The 17471-nt window shown below is 34.6% G+C and overlaps 1 non-coding gene across 1 annotated transcript; it reads left to right on the forward strand.

Annotated features, from left to right (window-relative positions):
• Positions 1–17189: 17189 nt before the first annotated feature.
• TRNAA-UGC (transfer RNA alanine (anticodon UGC)) lies at positions 17190–17261 on the forward strand. Its single transcript has one exon. It is a non-coding gene; the product is annotated as a tRNA-Ala (tRNA).
• Positions 17262–17471: the final 210 nt, after the last annotated feature.

The raw sequence follows: 17471 nt of genomic DNA on the forward strand, positions 1-17471 counted from the left end.
CTCTAAAGTAACAGGATTTGGGAATGTACTGTGACGAACCTGCATTTTTCCATGGCGGCCCGTAGAGCAATCACAAAACACCGATGGTTCAGTTTTCTAATGCTATTTATTATTCGTTATATTTACATATTTACAACTGTCCTATTTGTTAGGTGGACTACCTTCACAGAAATCATGTTGCCTAATCAAACGACATTTCGTTTCTACTTACATGCATTGCGCTACTGCCAAGAGCGCCCTCTATTTCTCTCTTTACAACACTCCCCACCTGTGAACTCTTTAAGTTCACAGAAACCGAATACAAAATAAACCAGTATTTCTAAATCAAACACAACATTTGAATACTCTATAAACTACATCAAATTACAAATAACAATTAAGTAATGTTTAAACACATTAAATCAACTTATAAAGTAATTACTAAATAAGAAACATTATACTAAATCAAAATTCCCAATAATTATATAAAACTACATTTAGCAAAAATCAATAAAGATATTCAGAAGATGATATATGTGCAAACAACAAATTAGATTATTACACTGTAACTCTTTACTACTAATTATGCACTTCAAGGTTGTACAGCAATTGTACTGGTCTCTTTAGATTACCTGTTTGAGTTTGAATGAGACAAGAACGAACCTGACCATCTCTGCCAGGATAAGTTTCTATTATCTTACCTAGTGTCCACAAATTCCTAGGTAAACGGTCGTCATGTACAAGGACTACATCATTAACATTAAAGTGACCAGACACTTTATTAGGTGGACATAAATTCACAGATCTTAAAGAAAGCAAGTAATCCTTCCTCCACCTATTCCAAAAATGGTTTAACAAGGTTTGTTGATGTTTATACCTTTTGATCAAGGAATGTCTAGACCCAATCAAGTCTTCTCTGCACACTCTTGTAACTGGAAGAGAAAGTAAACGTTTACCAATTAAAAAATGAGCAGGAGTTAGCGGTGAGGGTTCTGAAGGGTCATTATACACATACGTTATGGGTCGTGAATTAATTATGGCTTCGATTTCTACGAATACTGTTTTTAGCTCATTCAAAGAGAGACTAGAACGTCCAACTATTTTCCTTAAACAAGTTTTGATCGTTCTAAAATGCCTTTCCCAGAACCCTCCCCACCATGCTCCTTTTTCCACAATAAACTTCCATGTTATAACGTGGGAAGAAAACAAATTTTGTACAGATGGATGTTGAATACACTTCCAAATTTTTCGCAACTCGAGATCAGCACATTTGAATGTCTTGGCATTGTCCGAATATATCGTTGAGCACAATCCACGACGAGAAATAAACCTGCGAAACGCAAGCATGAAATTCTCCACGCTCATAGAAGGGACAAGTTCTAGATGTAAAGCTCGAGTCGTAGCACATGTAAACAAAAGCAGATAATGTTTATTCTTGATGTCCTTTGTAAAAAAGGGACCAGCATAATCCAGCCCTGTTACAGAAAATGGAGATGATTGAAGAACACGATCAGGTGGTAAAGGAGCGGTTTCCTGTGTACCGGCACGCACCTTGTATCGTTTACACAAAAAGCACTTACTTAACGTGGACTTGACGAATTGGCGTCCTTTTATGATCCAAAACTTTTCTCTAATATCGGCCAAGGTAGCTTCGACTCCAGCATGAAACAATTTGTTATGAGACTCAAAAATTACTAGTTCACTGTATCTATCTTTATAAGGTAACAGCCATGGGTGTTTTTCTTCGAAAGCAAAGTCTGAGAATTGAAGTCTGCCCTTTAAACGCAGAAGACCATGGGTATCCAATTCTGGGTTAAGTGAATAAATCGACGATGTCTTTTCTAAGCATTTTCCACTTGATAGATCTAGAATCTCTTTCGCAAAGTATTTTCGCTGTGTAACTTTTACCCAATAGAGCTCAGCTCGTGAAATCTCAACAGAGCTTAATGGACCTTTGAATTTCACTGAATTTCATTTTATATTGTTGGCAAACCGCATAACATAAGCCGTAATTCGATACACCTTCAGCAGCCTGCTGAATCGCGTTAACTGTAGTAATGCCGAAGATTCTACGTCTTGAACAGAAACATGAAGAGATGTTTGCACCCTTGCTTCGTTCTGAACGCTCTCCTCGTCGATGTTGGTCTGTTGATTTACTGGCCAAACACTTTCAGGTTGAGACAGCCAGCTAGGTCCCTGTAACCAAAGGGAACTTCTCACAAGATTAAAGGCATTTTCTCCTCGAGATAAAAGGTCAGCAGGGTTTTCACTCCCACTGCAGTGAAACCAGCATTCAGGATCCGTGAGTGACTGAATATCAGAAACTCTGTTTGATACAAAGGGTTTCCAGTTTCTTGCACATCCCTTTATCCAGTAGATAGTTATTTGGCTATCACTCCAAAGAAACTTTTGATGACACAGTTCAGGAAACAGCTTTGTCAAATACATAGACAATTTGGCGGCTACTAAAGCAGCCATCAACTCCAAACGAGGTAAAGTCATAGTCTTGAGTGGAGCTACGCGACCCTTTGCGGTAATGAAACTGGTGGAAATAATGTTTTCTGAATCAAGGTATCTAAAGTATGCTACTGCGCCGTACGCTTTAGGGCTAGCGTCAGCAAATACATGAAGACTAACATTAGATTTTTCACTACTACCAAAATATTTTCTCGGAAGAGAAAAATCCTCCAACACCTTTAATTCAGCTTGCCAACAACTCCAGTCCTTAACTATTTCTAATGGAAGGGTATCATCCCAGTCCACACCTAATGTCCAAATTTTTTGTAACAGAATTTTCATTTCATCACAAAGGGTTGAAACACACCAATTGGATCGTAAACTTTGGCCACCCTTTGGAGAATAGTCCTTTTTGTGGCCTCAGCACTGTCATGGGATAAATTTCCTAAAAATTCGCAATTCAGCTTGATCTTATCTGCTTCAGAGTTCCAGATCATGCCCAAAAATTTTGACTCTTTAGCTGGTTCTATGTTATAACCTTTTCCAATCCACCAGGAATTAAGTTCCTCGGAATTTGACCTCAATTTTCTCAAATTCATCTCAGCGTCTTTAAAAATCTTAACCGCGTCTGAGGATAATCGACATGCATCTTCAATAGTGTCTGCACCGTAGTATAAATCGTCTACATATAACGAGGAATCTAACATTTCATAACTTTCTGGATTTGTGCTTTTATATTTTTTAATGTGGAATTTTATTGTCATCGCTAAAATTGCTGGACTACAGCAAAGACCGAATGGAAGACGTTTAAACCTTAAAACTTCATATTTTTCCTCATTATTCCCGATCCAAAGAAATTTTAAATATTCCCTATCCTTTTCTAAGATTCCTATCATTAAAAGGGCCTTAGCTAAATCTCCGTTGAAAGCAATTTCATATTTCCGAAATTTTAAAATTATGTCCAAAACCACGGGGATCAAACTAGGTCCAATGTCTAAAAAATCATTTAAGGACTTTACACCTTTAGTTCTAGAAGAGCTCGCGTCGTAAACAATCCTACAACTTGTGGTTTCCTTAGGTTTTATTATTTCCCTGTGCGGCATAAAATACGATGCCTCCGTTATTTCCTGTGAACACTTCTCAACTATACCCTCCTTCATTTGCTCTTCAATTACGGATTTATACTGCTGATAAATCTCAGGATTTCTAATAAGTCTATTTTTAAGGCTTTCAAATCGTCTTAATGCTACTCCGAAATTATTTTCTAATTGCCCTGCTTCCGATTTCCATAATAAACACAGTATCTATTACCTTCTACCCGTATTTCCTTTTCAAAGCTCTGAATCATTTCTCTCGCCTCGTTAGAAATCGCTGAGTCATCGGTAAGGCCCAGCAAATCTAAAGTCCACAACGATCCCAATGAATCAGTTACGCAAGAAGAAAGGTTTACTATTGCCGTGTTTTGAGATACTATTTCGCTCTCTTTATCTTGAAGGCCAACTGGGACCCATCCAAACATAGTAGAAATCGCATAAATTTCCTTTCCTAATTGAATCTTTTCCCCCCTTACCATCTTCCAGTAATAATCCACACCTATTAGAATTCCAACGCTTCTTTTACATAAACAAGCGATTCGCAATCCGCACTCATTCATCATTTTTAGTGTTTGTTTTGACGGCGTGGTCATATGCGCAGCCGTAATGGCGTCAGTGACGAGACAGCTGATTTTTATTTTGTTCTTTTGCTTCGCATCTGAAATACAGAATTCCACAACCTTATATGTTTTAGGTACTGCGTATTTCATTCCGAAAGAATAAATAGACAATGTTTCTTCTCCAACAAATTTTAAGTTTAATTTCTTAACTACACTAATATGAACAAAACTTCGTGTAGCACCACAATCGAAAATTAAATTAGTTAACTCTGACTTTCCCTCATAATGAGCTAACACTGAACAGGTTTGCAATAAAGCATTTTTCTTCAATGATTTATCACAAAGAACAACAGAAAGCGTGTGTTCTTTCGGGGAGTTTTGTGTTTCATCTACTGAATTGTCTCGCGAGCTTTCGCACAATTCTTTTATGTTTTGATTTGAAGCCGTTCGCGCTTTGTTACGATTTGAACTACTCGTACATAGTGATTCATGATACGACTTAAACCCGCATCTTAAGCAGTTAGTTTTATTTCTGCACGATTTCCAAATGTGATATTTTCGAAAACAAATAAAGCATCTATTTTCAGTACGTAACTTAACACAATTTTTCTTTAATGCTTTTATCACAAGAAAATGAATTATGAGACTTTTCGCAGAAGATGCATGCACGATTATCAACAGCATTGAAACTGGCAGCCGTAGGTACATTTCTGTGAATTTTTTTATAATCAGACTTAGCATGTTCGAAACGTGGAGGCAAGGTATTTCTTTTATCTCGTGTCAATAAACTCGACGCTTCACGACATTCAGTTTCTCGCTTTATGAAGTCCAACAAGTCTGAAACATTAATTTCTTCATTTGGGTTTTTCCTTCGATTAAATTCCAGAACGAACTCTTCTGGAATAGCTTCTAACAACACAGGTATTAATAACTGACCAAATGAACCTTTCGTAACTCCTTGCGCTTCCAAATTCCGAACTGCAATTTCGATTTCATCATATAACCTACGTAAAGCTTTAATATTATTTGAATTCCTTACTGGTTCTAAATTTAACAGTTTGTTCATGAATTGACTAATTATTATTTCTTTTTTCCCGAATCTATCCTTCAAAGCTTTTATACTCTCATCGTAATTTTTTGCATTTAATTTTAATGAAGATGCTACATTACTCGCGGCACTTGTAAGTAATGTTTTCAAGTATGCGAATTTTTCTATCTTACTAAGACTTTCGTTTTTGTCTATAGTGCTTTCGTAACTGTTCCAAAACTCCGTAAATTTTTCAGGATCACCTGAATATTTCTCTAAATCTAGTTTTGGAAGTTTTACCGTACTTTGTACATTTTGCAGTCTAACCAAGTTTTGTTCAGGATCTTTAATACTTATTTTATCCTCTTCCAAGATTCGATTAATTCGTTTAATAGCTCGAGAACATTTTTCCTGATATTCCTCAGAACTAACTACATCCGCTTCTAGAGAATCTATCTCAATTACGGAATGAATTGCCTCGTCTAATTCTTTCAAATTACTTTTCTTTTCTATTAATAGTTCAAGCACTTCGCATAATTCATCTGTATCTTTCTTTGCTAAGCTATCCTCGACTTTATTTAGTAGTTTAGATACTACCGTTCTCAATGCGGTTCTCTTTCGTTTTAATCTATCTAGTTCTTCCATTATTTCGTGTTAATACACAAATGTACCTAAGACTGCAAATTATCAAAATTCAAATCAAACACGTTCAAAATTTAATAATAATCATGCTCTTACCTAGGGCATGGTCTGGACACATACTTCCTCGTGAAGTTCACTTTAACAAATCCAAACATTCCCGGCCGATGCACCATTGTGACGAACCTGCATTTTTCCATGGCGGCCCGTAGAGCAATCACAAAACATCCGATGGTTCAGTTTTCTAATGCTATTTATTATTCGTTATATTTACATATTTACAACTGTCCTATTTGTTAGGTGGACTACCTTCACAGAAATCATGTTGCCTAATCAAACGACATTTCGTTTCTACTTACATGCATTGCGCTACTGCCAAGAGCGCCCTCTATTTCTCTCTTTACAACATGTACGACAGGTTGTTTAAAATCGGCCTAAAATACTCAAAACTACAGGTAAAAGGAAGCGTAAATTTTCTTGAATCTGAATCTTAACAGGTTCTCGGAACATGTTCCTAATTCCTCATAACAGGTTCCTAATCTCGAATTTCTTGAATTTGTTACATAATTATAATAATAAAACAAAAGTAAGGGAAAACAAATACTTTTACTTAATTAATATTAAGTTTTTCAAAACAAAATTTCAAATTCTCGTTTAATGTAGAACAAATTCGAGTATACAATTTTTAGAAGTACACCTGTGTTTATGAAGAAAAAGCAGATGAAATTTAGTGAATAAAGAACGCAATTAGATATCTTGAATATTGAGATCCATTTTTCTCAGTTTATTTGAGAGAAATTATTTCAGCTTTCCCAAAGTTTCAGCTTATTTTTAAACTTTTTTCTAGAATTTCTTTAAATTAAATTCATAAATGCGAAAGGGAAAAGGTACTTAAAATTTCATGGATTTCGTGGATTTCCTGGATCCAAAATCTATGAAATCTTACGTGTTTTCCCTTTCGCACTTCTAAACTTGATTTAAAAAGATCTGCCTAGTGGAAACATAGACTCTACGGGTCTACGGGAAACTGGCTAGTACCTTCGGTTTTGGATTTTATGTTTCGAAAAAAAAAAATAGTAAGTGTAAATAGAAAGCTAGAAAACTGCATACTTCAAAGAAAATCAAGTTTTATAGTTTCGGTTCAAAACATTTGAAATGATATTCTTTTCGGAAGCTTAACTGATTTTATATGATTTTTCTGAGTTACAATAACTGGCTTTATTAAAAAGATAGTAAAGTTTAATCGTTAGTCTTATTTCCGCTGTTAAATAAAACTATACGATTTAAAAAAAATGAAATGGAAAAACTATTTAAGACTGTTTATTAAAATAAACTAATATAATAATTTTAAAAGAAATCAACATCAAAATTTTTCTAATTGATTTTTTCCTAATCGATTGAATTTAGACTGAATTCGATATTTTGCAAATGATTTTGATTATTTTTTATGTTAATATTTAACTGGAAAACTATTGTATACAGGTACGAATGTTATGGGAAAATTCTGCAGCAGAAGTAATTTATAATATATTATAATAGCTTATATTAGAAGCGCCTTCTACTGACATTACGGTGTAAGTGCTAATAAATAATTAACATGCACTTTTCGAAAAGCAATAAAATGAATATTATCTTATAAGGTATTTCTCCTGTCTTCTTAGCATGCCTTCGTAGTCTAGTGGTCTGCACGCTGGGAGCGTATTCCAGAGATCCATGGTTCGATTCCCAGGAAAGACGTTGCTTATTTTTTATCTCTATTGCTTCCAAAAATTACTTAATGTCTCTGCAGTGGCGCCCGAACTAAAAGGTTGGTGGATGATGATTCTCCACACCCAGGATTTGGCGACTAGGGGACGTATAGTTTTTTTAGGGAACGTATAGCTTTCGTAGAGTTTTATTTCTCCAGCCTTCTTAGCATGCCTTTGTAGTGTAGTGGTCTGCACGTTGGGTGCGTATTCCAGTGGTCCGTGGTTCGATTTCCGTCGAAGGTGTTGCTCATTTTTCATCTCTCCTGCTTCCAAAAATCGTAATGTCTCTACAACCTCTAATTAACCATCTAAACTACATCTATTTTCATATTTCTGTGCTCCTGAGGACTTCTCGGCTTCACACTTTACTAGACCTCTAAAACTCAAAAAATGCAGTCAGAGATAAATTTAAACAGAACTCAAATTCAACAAAACCTATCTCCAGCTTGATGGGTAATCTAAAAAATATACATATATAAATATGTATAACGATAAAATAATTCAACGCTATCGACCCATTTCCAGCTATCCATGGTTTTTAGGCTATGAGCTAGCAGATTAAGAAATCGCTCAGCAAAACTAGATCGCTGAAACAGGTAGATGACTCTTTTTTTTTTTTTTTTTCTTTTTTTGGTGGCGCTGCCAAAATATTCTCTCTAAATTACACATTCCTTCGTTATTTACATCCCAACTTATTTAAATTCTCGTAAAGGCTAACGAAAGAAACAGACGTCACGGGTAAGTATTGAATTAAAATAAACTGCTAGCTAAAATATAATTTATAATTCTAAATAAAATATTTACTGTTAACGATCTTTTGTTTTCAAGAAGTATCAAAATATTATAGAGAAATACATATCGTTTCCAAATGTATCCTTTTGGTGCCTGATAAGCAATGTGTTATTACAAATTATGAAATTCGACTTGCTTTAGGAGCATAAATTAGTTCCAAACTTCTACCACACATAAAGCGAATTGTCGCTTTGAAGTAACTACACAGACTTGAAAATCCACTGCCGTCCAAAAAGTTAAGGAACAGCATGTTTTTCAAAGCTGACCATTATAAAAATGTCAGTAACACTTAAATTCACAGTTTACATGCATGATAGCAACTAAATTTAAGAAAATATATGCAAAAACAATAGCTACCCCTTTTATTTTATAGAAAAGAATAGTTATATAGGAGTTGGAGAAAAATGCAAAAATTGTAAGTTTTGTTCACGAGTGTTAATTTTCAACTGTTATTAGCAATTTCGTTCATAATATCCAGGAGAAGTCGTCTGGCCGATTCATTGAGGTGGCGGGCGATCGGATGGAGGGAAATGTCAACAATGGGCGTCTATTCTCTTCACAGACGAGTCCAGGTTCACATTGGAGAGTGATTCAGGTCATCAGGTGGTCTGGAGGGAACAATGCACCAGATACAACCAATCGCACATTGTGAAAAGAATCAGTTACAGAGGTGGTCGGATAATGCTTTGGGCTGGGGTTTCTCTCGGTGGTCATACTAACTTGCATGTGATCAATGGAGGAACTTTGACCGATGTAAGACATCAAGACGAGATCCTTGATCTATATGTCCTCCCACAACAATGCGCGACCGCACCAAGATCGGGCTGCTGAAGAATATATTGAAGGTCACGGTATGGAGAGGATGGAATGGCCACTCAATCTCCAGACCTGAATCCGATAGAGCATTTTTGGGGACTGCCTTGGGAGACAGGTTGCTGCTTTAAGTCCTCCTCCAAGGTCGTTAGATGAGCTTGAACAAGGATTACTCCCTCTCTGGTCGTTGCTTCCCATTTTACTGACCCACAACTTAATTGACAGAATGGAAAGCTGCTGCCGCCAGTGTATTGCGGTAGACACATTCTTTATTAGAACCCAATTTTGTAATGTTACCAGCCCAGTTTTCCTCACAAAACTGTGACGCACTGTTTCTCTAAAACCAGATTTTTCTGCCAAGAGTGAAATTTTTTGTTGTAATTCATGCTTGTATTGAACTTTAGAAACATTCTATGTCGCATCCAGTAATGAACTATTTAGTGCTATGTTGCTATGTTGCTTCATTCTCAAATTAGACACAAAAAAAACATGCTGTTCCTTTACTTTTGATGGGTAGTGTATTTTAACAAGCTTTTTATTAAAACGGAACTTGAAAATAAATGCACTTTTTTCGCTAACAGTATCAACCACCACTTGTGGTGATGTAATTAAAGTGACAGCCAATTCAAACTTAAAACGTAAACTAGTAGTCAAAGGCAACACAATTTAATTTAAATAAGCTTTCTTAAGCTTGGATTACCTGGCTCAAAAAATTCTAACCGGCGTAAAACGTTTTAATGTCAGGAAAACATATCACAAAGCCGAATAATTACAAATTTATAGGAGCCGGCAGGAGATACGCAAGATGGCCGCGACAAGCAGAACATACTCCTGTGTTACAATCCAAAAAGCTCAACTTTATAAATACTCTCTAACTATTTACATTTCTAGTGAGGAAACGGGAATGAGAAGACATAGTGAAGACTGAAATTATTAATAACCGGTTAATTTAAATAACAACCTTATAAATCTAAAACAGACTAGTGTAGAGATATTATGCCGCGTGGTTTTTGCTAGCAACCTTAAAATTCTGAAATAAAAATCAAGTGATAGGATTTCATGAAATCTCAAAAACTTTAAAATCAGAAGCTACCCCACTATAAACAGAATATTTGCTGTTACGAATATTGAATTTTTCTGCCGTTTTAAATTAAAGAAGTAGATAATGGAAGCTAATTAAATATTTCAAACGTTATTAGTTTGTTTTAATTAGATTTAAAAAAAAATATTTTAAGATCAATTTATTTAAAGAAATTAGCTGCAAATCAACTTGTTAAAATATAGATTTTTTAAACAAATTATTTAGTAACCTTATTTTAAGATTTAAAAAAATTTTTCTTTACTAATTATTACGTGCTCCGCCCTTAGGCACTATAAGGGAAAGAAAGGGATGCCCCATGGAGGTCCTTTTAAGGAAAACTTAGCTCCTATCCACGTTGCACATAGGGAAAAACCCATAAAAATGTCCATGCAGACAGCCAGCCCATTCGCCGGGACTCGAACCCCGGACCAAACTACCAGTGTTCAGCGGCGTTTACCGCTCAATCCCTGGTGGGCATCTTAAGACTTAAAAACCTTATTTTAAGATAGATTTATTTAAAGGAATGAGCTGAAGATTCACTGTCAAAAGATAATAAAAGTCAAGTCTTCAGATTTTTAGCATCATAGCAAAATAATCATATTTTATTAAAGAATAATTTCAAATCATGACGTAAAATTTATATCTGATAGATAGTAAATTACTTAATTTTACCTAATATTATGTAATGAACAATTATAACCACAAACCAACTACCCAATTTCTTTATTGTCATAAATTATACTTGTGTTAAATTTTCAAATACAGTAAATTATACTTGATAATATGCAAGGTAAATATAAGTAAAATGCAAGATAATAAATTATACTCAAGTATAATAAACTATACTTGAGAGATAAAGATATTACAGTAGCATTTCTAAAGGATCATATTCTTATAAATCTGAAAATGACTTTCTAGAATCTTGAGATGTTTGTAGTTCCACTTATCATTCATATTTATATTCTGTTCACAGGCAGTTATTAAATAGATGGATAAATATCGATTTCAAAACCTGCAGATCAACATGACGTCCGAAATGTGGTACGATACTCATGACGTTCAGAATATTGATGACGTGCGAAATATCCTATGACGTTCATGTACGAATGAAATGTCTGCTGAACACGGCATATAACTACCTTTATTTACAATTCAGATGAGAAAACCGATGTTTTTAAGTAATTCTAAAAATTATTACACATATCAAATTGCTAGTCAGGAAATACGTCACTGATTCATGAAGTTTTATTGACAGAGTCGCCCATGAAATTTTAAATATAATATCTCTAGCTCTCGTTAAGTTTATATATAAACCACAACAGCACTAGTACGCACGAGTACTGTAGGTAACATTTTCTGCTAAAGAAGAGGACAGCATAACTTACTGAAATAACAGGTTACTTTGTTATGAGTGTACTCACCGTTATTTTAATCAGAATAACATTAGACACGACATATAATTAAAATAGTTTAATCCAAACGATTAAAAAAAATATGAAAGGTTTCAGATTTTAAATTGCGTCCAAAGAGGCGTCTTTTTAACGTTTTGTGTGTTACCTTCATTTATTTATTATCATGCTCTTTGCACTTAAACCATAAAATTCAGTTCAACAGCAATGTCACAAAATAATTTTAAAATGAGCATATCTTTAGAATTTCCCATACACATTTCCGCGCGCTGGAGATAAAAAGGTTTTATTCCCTCCCGTAGAATGTTGCCATTGCTCGGTTTTAAATCGTTGAGTTTGTTAATCAAAAATTCGTTAAAAGTTTACAAAATATAAAACCGATAATAAAACAAATTCCAAATTTCAAATTTGGTCTTCCACATGCCCATATTCGCAGTAGGATTACGTCATTCAAAATTCGATGGCTCTAGGTACCGTTGTTTTATCACAATGCAAAAAATATACATACATTTATGCAGATTCTTCATTATTTAATTTCTTTAAATATAATACAGGGCGGTAATATTTGGTGGCAACAGTTTGAAAAGTGAAACGGACATTCAGAGTGATTCAACACAAAATCACAAAACGAAAACAATAGTCCTTCAGGGACAAAGCCCCTTTGGACTAATACTTTTATGTGCTTTTTATGAGTCTTTTTTGAATACAGAAGGTTATTCAAAAGTTAAAAACTGGAAGCAAATTTTGATAGTCTTCCTTACCGCAGTACAGCACAAAGAAAAATGCGCATGTGTGGTAAGAACTCATGTATTAGTTATCAAATTAAATGAAACGATTTTTCATCGATTTTATTTCTTTATTTTATAAAATCCTAGTTTTATTACAGTTCCTTGAAGCTAATGTTCCTTGAAGCTTGAAGCTTGACTAATACTTTTATGTGCTTTTTATGAGTCTTTTTTGAATACAGAAGGTTATTCAAAAGTTAAAAACTGGAAGCAAATTTTGATAGTCTTCCTTACCGCAGTACAGCACAAAGAAAAATGCGCATGTGTGGTAAGAACTCATGTATTAGTTATCAAATTAAATGAAACGATTTTTCATCGATTTTATTTCTTTGTTTTATAAAATCCTAGTTTTATTACAGTTCCTTGAAGCTAGAATTTATTAGAACTGTGAAGCGAACTTTCACTAACTGTTACAATAACTCCACCAGAAGAAGGGGGGAAAAACCCTTTTATTACTCAAGAACAATAAACATAAGCTGCTTCTTATGCTTACGCCAAGACTAAATTATACGTAAAATATTCGTAAATTTAAAGTTAAATGTAAATTGAATAATCATCCGAATCTGTACAGAGCTATTTAACGCGTAATTGGCTCTTTGACTAACACCGCCGACACACATTATCAGGAATTTAATATGCACGGCCGTAAAATAGCAAGCTTTAACTAGTAGCGAAACAAACATGGCCGAAAGGAAGAACACGCTTTCCACACGCTCTTTTGTCTGAAATAACTCAGACCTCAGCTTAAGTAGTAGCTTCTACCCTACTTTACATAAAGCGTGAAACTGAAATTTCATTCTGGCAGGAAGGGGTAGGTTGGAAAATGAGAGTCTGAGAGAAAGTTAAATAAAGTTAAGTGTTAGGAAAATAAAATAAAACCTCACAGTTTTTAAACAGTTTTCACGAAGTAAAGAATAAGAAATATGATAGATTTAACTTCCAAAAAAAATAATACAATGGTACAGCTTTTCGTTAAATTTAGTAGTATAAGCCCGTTTTTGTGTTCCCTCATATGCATACTTTCCTGTCTAACACTTCTACTGGATGTGGTTTTTTGCAAAATACCAACCCTTCTCATTTTAAATATCTTTGCAAATAATTTATTTGCAAAATTACATACATAGTTTCGCAAATAATTATGTATTTCTTAAGAATAATTTTTTTAAACTTTTTTAGAAGTGTTAAATGGTGATGACGAGAAATCTTAGTCCTAGCACATTCTTTTGATTTTTTTTTTTTTTTTTTTAAATCTCGAAATTTTCAAGAATTTCCTAAAGTGAACTTCGAAACTTGATAAATTAATCAATTTCTAACTCCAAAATTACAAAATCTTCTAAAAAAATTCAAGAAAACACAATCGCTGGAAGGGTATTTGCCTTAGGAGAAATGCTTTCTAAATGAAACTAGCTAAACGTTCTAAGCGAACTCCTGCTGGATATGGTGAAAAGCCACTAATACACTACTAGTATTCAGAGATTTCTAACTTATATCTGTTACCACAGCTGCCTTAGATAGCCCTCGAGCTGTTAACTGTTAACTCCTGGATGGTAGAAAGGTATTTTAATTTTATCAAAGTTTCTATATTATTACCTTCATTTTCTCACAAATCCCAACTTCTGGTATACGCACCTATGGGGGTATGTTAAATTAACAGTTTTGTCAGTATTATAATGAACATTGATAAAGAAAATAAAATGCTTAGAAAGAAGAGAAATAAAATGCTTAGAAAGAAAACATTTATCATTCAATAAAAGGAAAAGTAAGTCTGAAAATTCTAATGTTATTCTTGGTTATTGTTGCATGATGTAGAAACCAAAGATCTTAATTACAAACAAAAATAAATAAACGTTTTTCTAAAATGTCTAAAATTTCTCATATAAAATCCTTTCCATTATCATTTATCATGGATTATAAAAAAGCGATTCAGGTGTCTTACAGAATTAATCATCATGTCTCTATAAGTGATAAAATCCATACATTTGCAGAAAATTTGACGCTATTCAACGCATGCTTGGAGATGAGCATATTCGAAAAATTAGCAATATTCAGTTTTTAAACAATACAATTTCGCAGAGGAACAAGGGCATATCTGATGAGTTTGGAATCTATAATAACTAAGAATAAACAATACTATTTTTTCTGTACATATTCATATTTATGAGAGCATTAATGTATTGAGCTTGTCAATAATGAGTCTTAATTTTTATTTTAAATTTAATATTTATGAAGTTATATACTAATTCTCTTTAAAATAATTATAGATTTAGCATTTTACTGCGGTACAAAACTATTTTAAGAATGCTTAAAGTTTTAGTATAGGCCTAGATCTCTTCACAGTAAATAAATTGATCCCTTATAAGGTATTTTTCCCGCCTTCTTAACGAGCCTTCGTGGTATAGTGGTCTGCACGCTCAGCGCGTAATTGAGAGGTCCGCGGTTCAATTTTCGGCAAAGGCGTTGCTATTTTCATCTTGCCTGATCCACCCAAAACTAAAAAGGGTGTTGGATGATGATTCTCCTCATCCAGGATTTGGCGATTGGGTCCCCTAAAAAACCCAATTGCCCCTTAAAAGGGCGAGTATATAAGGTATTTCTTCCACCTTCTTGACGAGCCTTCGTGGTGTAGTGGTCTGCACGCTCCGCGTAATTGAGAGGTCCGCGATTCGATTCCCGGCGAAGGCGTTGCTAATTTTTCATCTTGCCTGCTTCCAAAAATACCCTAATATCTCTACACCCTCATTGTTTTCCTTTCCGCTTTAGAAAAACTGACATTCGCAGTGTATTTTGGTTTAAAACATATATTGCCACTGCACTTATTTGAGATAAATAATAAAATAATCAGGCTCTGTTTCATTATATTTTTCTGACTAAAGTAATAGAGTAGTAAGATATATTGCAGGAACACTGTAGAGTGTGGAGAGAGGAGTCATAATTCTGAAAGGCGAGGTTAAGGGATAGTCTATATTACAAAGTCTCATTAAGGGGTGCACGAAAGAGAGAAGGTTGGAAACCATAGTTATACACTCCAAATTAATTTAAAATTTTAATGCTATATTTTTGTTCTTTTGAGAGGTGAAAGAGTTCGAAGTAAATATATTAACGCAATAATTACAAATTAAAAGAAGGTTCGTAAACCGAGTTCCCTCACAAGAGAACCTTACGAAGCTTGCGTAAATAAGCTCCGAAGCTGTTTCATGACAACTCGCTGAATAGTTTTCAGTATCGCAATCCTATGTCGCCCAGCTAGTGTAGAGGTTAGAAAAGCTTACTGCGATACCGAAGAGCAGGGACAAGGCATGGATGTTGTAAATGCGCAGTGTCTTTCCGGCATGAGGGCACTTTAAATATATGGCAAGCCGATAGTCCTAAAAAGTTAGAAACATGAATATTTGCTTCCTTTAAAGCCTTTTTTTAACTGCAAATATATATAAACAATGGGTGCGGAAATAAAGGCCGAGTAAGGATGTTTGTGGGCAAGGTGTATAATTTGTCATCGTATTCAAAAGCAGTACACTAAATCCTCTTGTGACTGTATCTTCCTAAGAAGACTACTTCTGAAAGTTACTATATTTCTGAGAACATAAATAAACATTAGTTCTGAATTACACTTCTGGTAAGACGACCAACTCCCCTGTCTGCATGCGATCGTCTTCGAGCGTCTTACCTAATTCTCTTCGCTGAAATCGACGTACGCAGATTCAAACTCTAGGCAATGTAACTAGTCTAATTTTTAATCAAATAAAGAAATGTAACTAATATTTTACTTTCCTTATAATTGTAGAGTCATTAGGATTTTTGAAGCAGAAGAGATGAAAAATGAGCAATGCCCTCGCCCGGTCTCGAACCACGGGCCTCTCGAATACGCGCCAAGAGTGCTGACCATTACACTACGAAGCCATGCTAAGAAGGCGGAAGAAATACCTTATATACTCCCCCTTTTAAAGGGCGACTGGGAATTAGGGGACCCAATCACTAAATCCTGCTGGTGAAGAATCATCATACACCACCTTTTTAATTCGGGCGCCACTGTAGAGTCATTAGGATTTTTGAAGCAGAAGAGATCAAAAATGAGCAATTTTCCTGCCGGGACTCGAACCACGGGCCTCTCGAATACGCGCCGAACATGCTGACCACTGCACTACGAAGGCAGCAGAAATACCTTATATAATTTTTATCTTAAGCACCTATACTTCTTTAAAGAAATGTTTATCTCGCGTTAAGTATATAAAAAAGTGTTAAAATTTTTTATCCTTCCTGGTACTCGCACATGATCGAAAAAAATATAAAAAAAATAAACCATGTTTATTTTTATAAAATTATACACTTTTTTATTATGAAGCACTGTGTATCGTTTTAAAGTTTTATTTCTGAAAAACAGTGGTAAAACATTTTCGAAGATTTGAAAAAGAAAGGACTTTAATATACGTAATAGAATAACATTAGTGTGTCTCTGGGTGCTTTTCAATGTGCTATGTTTATCGTTTAACCCATCTCTGTAGAAATAGTCTACACTGCGTATTTTCCTTCTCCCTGTTTTCAATAGGTAAAATTTTTGGAAAAAAGGAGGAGAATACTCGAGTAAATACGGTAATAGTACTCTAAATATGATTATCTAGACGAAACCGAAAAGTTTATTAATTTTCCAGACTTTGTATCAAGCATTTTCGGTTTCAATCTTTGATAATTTGTGCGAAAGCCAGTTTACTCAGCTGCAGCAACCAGACGGGGAAAACATGACCTCAATCTAGAAATGGAACTAAAAGCAAACGTTTCCTTTTTGAGCTTAGAACGCATGCGAAGTCGTAGGGGGTGTAGCTCAGTGGTAGAGCGTTCGCTTTGCATGTGAAAGGCCCGGGGTTCGATCCCCCGCACCTCCAGATGGTTTATTTTTTAAGACAAAAATCTTAAGAAAAGCGCCCGGAGGCATATCTTGCTTCTTTCTCTAATTGCAGTGATTTTGACTCGGCTTCCTCTCTTACTGAGATTTTCATTTTGCTCAATTTTTTAAATTTTCACTTTATTCAGACATGCAAAATATTCTAACTGCGTAAAAATTTAATGATGAAAATAACAAGAAGTCAGAAATA

The sequence above is a fragment of the Stegodyphus dumicola genome, chromosome 12 (genome assembly GCF_044657685.1).
Source record: "Stegodyphus dumicola isolate Sdum_Otavi_A_Nest chromosome 12, ASM4465768v1".
Classification (NCBI taxonomy): domain Eukaryota; kingdom Metazoa; phylum Arthropoda; class Arachnida; order Araneae; family Eresidae; genus Stegodyphus; species Stegodyphus dumicola.